Source organism: Engraulis encrasicolus, unplaced genomic scaffold, assembly GCF_034702125.1.
Source record: "Engraulis encrasicolus isolate BLACKSEA-1 unplaced genomic scaffold, IST_EnEncr_1.0 scaffold_37_np1212, whole genome shotgun sequence".
In the NCBI taxonomy this organism is placed as follows: domain Eukaryota; kingdom Metazoa; phylum Chordata; class Actinopteri; order Clupeiformes; family Engraulidae; genus Engraulis; species Engraulis encrasicolus.
Genome location: NW_026945676.1, coordinates 595,085 through 597,584, shown reverse-complemented (window position 1 = coordinate 597,584; position 2,500 = coordinate 595,085). Strand labels below are relative to the sequence as shown.

General features: G+C 44.0%; 1 pseudogene; it reads left to right on the top strand.

Annotated features, from left to right (window-relative positions):
- LOC134443861 (arf-GAP with coiled-coil, ANK repeat and PH domain-containing protein 3-like) overlaps positions 1-2,500 on the top strand; it is a 70,058-nt pseudogene that overhangs the window by 46,471 nt on the left and 21,087 nt on the right.

The window sequence follows — 2,500 nt, the reverse complement described above, 5'->3', positions numbered from 1 at the left end:
AATTGTCCTTCCCCCATAGGAGTTATGTGTGTGTGTGTGTGCGTGCGTGCGTGTGCGTGAGTGCGTGTGTGTGTGTGTGTGTGTGTGTGTGTGTGTGTGTGTGTGTGTGTGTGTGTGTGTGTGTGTGTGTGTGTGTGTGTGTGTGTGTGTGGGTGTGTGTGTGTGTGTGTGTGTGTGTGTGTGTGTGTGTGTGTGTGTATATATTGCTAACGTCCTACTCTGTTCTCCCAATAGGAGCTGTGTGTGTGTGTGTGTGCGTGTGCGCGTGTGCGTGTGCGTGTGTGCGTGTGTGTGTGTGTGTGTGTGTGTGTGTGTGTTAACCCCCTGCTCTGCTTTCTTCTCCCAATAGGAGCTGTATGCTTCAAGCGGAGTCTGAGAAGCTGAGACAGACCTGGATCCAGGCTGTACAGGCCAGCATCGCGTCCGCCTACAGAGACATCAACCAGGTAACACACACACACACACACACACACACACACACACACACACACACACACACACACACACACACACACACACACACACACACACACACACACACACACACACACACTGGATCCAGGCAGTACAGGCCAGCATCGCGTCCGCCTACAGAGACATCAAAGAGGTAACACACACACACACACACACACACACACACACACACACACACACACACACACACACACACACACACACACACACACACACACACACGCACACACGCACACACACACACACACACACACACACACACACTAGGGTGCATCAAATGCCCCCTATGAAACAATTTTGCCTTGGCCCTATAGTAAAAATGTTCTACACCCAGTAAAAAAAACACTGTGTAAAATATTTTGAAATTCGGATGAAGTCTACCGGGTCCACCAGGCCCATGAAAATAGAAAATAATGGTGATAGTCAAAATCTTGGAATAGAAATAGCTATTTCAGTGCATAAAGCTACCCAATAAAAACATATAGCCTCAGCTGTGTGATAAAAATGTTCTATGCACTGTAAAATCACTCTGTGTACAATACGTTGTAATTTAGATGAATTCTACCGGGTCCACCAGGCCCATGAAAATACAAAACAATTGTGATAGTGATGGGCAACCTGGATTCCAAAGCTGAAGTCCAGTGCCACATATTCCAAATGACCTACCTAGTTTTACTTTTGCAATCAGGGCAGGTAAAACCAGGTAATTTGAAATCTGTGGCACCGGACTGTAGTCGTAGCTTTTGAATCCAGGATTCCCATTGTCTTAAAACAGAGGTGGACAAACCCTGACACATTTGCCCCAGCCAATATAATAAACCAGCTGATCCTAATTACCACTTAAGGCAGGTTGATGAGGTATTAGTGAAATCACCTGTATTGGGAGCACAAACAGAAGGAATATCTAATCAGGGTGTGTACTCAGTCTATTCACTTACACAGACTTCAGTCTCGGGGCGGACTGATGGTCAAACTGCTCAGGCAAAATTGCTGTTTTGCAACACAATATCAATTCCATGCTGCCTTGGACCACTGCTAGTATCAAGCAAGAGATTGCAAAGCTGTATGACTGTTATATTTTTGTGTTTCACCTGTGGGCCTACAATTCATGGAGGAACATCTGTAAAGCTGTGAATGTTCCTTGGAATGACTAGGCTACAAGGCAGTCAATACAACTGTGTTGAAGAGTGCCATTACTTCTTTATCCCATCGCCTGTGGTAGTATTTCACTTTACTCCATCAGATGAGTACCATTACTTACCTGAGAGGCCCTTGGCAATGGACTCTGGACCTGGTGATACTCACCAGGAATTATAGGCCCACAGGTGAAACACACAAATACAAAAGTCATACAGCTTTGCAATCCCTTGCTTGATACTAGCAGTGGCTCAGTTGGTTCACTATAGTTGGAATATGTGGCACTGGACATCAGCTTTGGAATCCAGGTTGCCCATCACTATNACCATTATTTTGTATTNTCATGGGCCTGGTGGACCCAGTAGAATTCATCTAAATTTCAATATATTTTACACAGAGTGATTTTACTGTGTATAGAACATTTTTGTCACACAGCTGGGGCTATATGTTTTTATTGGGTAGCTTGATGCACTGAAATAGCTATTTCTATTCCAGGATTTTGACTATCACCATTATTTTCTATTTTCATGGGGCTGGTGTTCCCAGTAGACTTCATCTACATTTCTAAATATTTTACACAGTGTGTTTTTACTGGGTGTAGAACATTTTTACTATAGGGCCAAGGCAAAATCGTTTCATAGGGGGTGTTTGATGCACCCTAACGCACACAAAGTATATCCAGGCTGTTAAGGCTATCATCTGCATATTATGTGCAGCTAACACACACACACACACACACACACACACACACACACGCGCGCACACGCACACACACACAGAGAGAGAGACTGGATATGGAGACAGGTATATATAATATTCATATTGACATACAGAAAGGGTACAGAAAAAAGGACGACAGAGACTGTATTTTTTAAAGAAATTGGTGTCA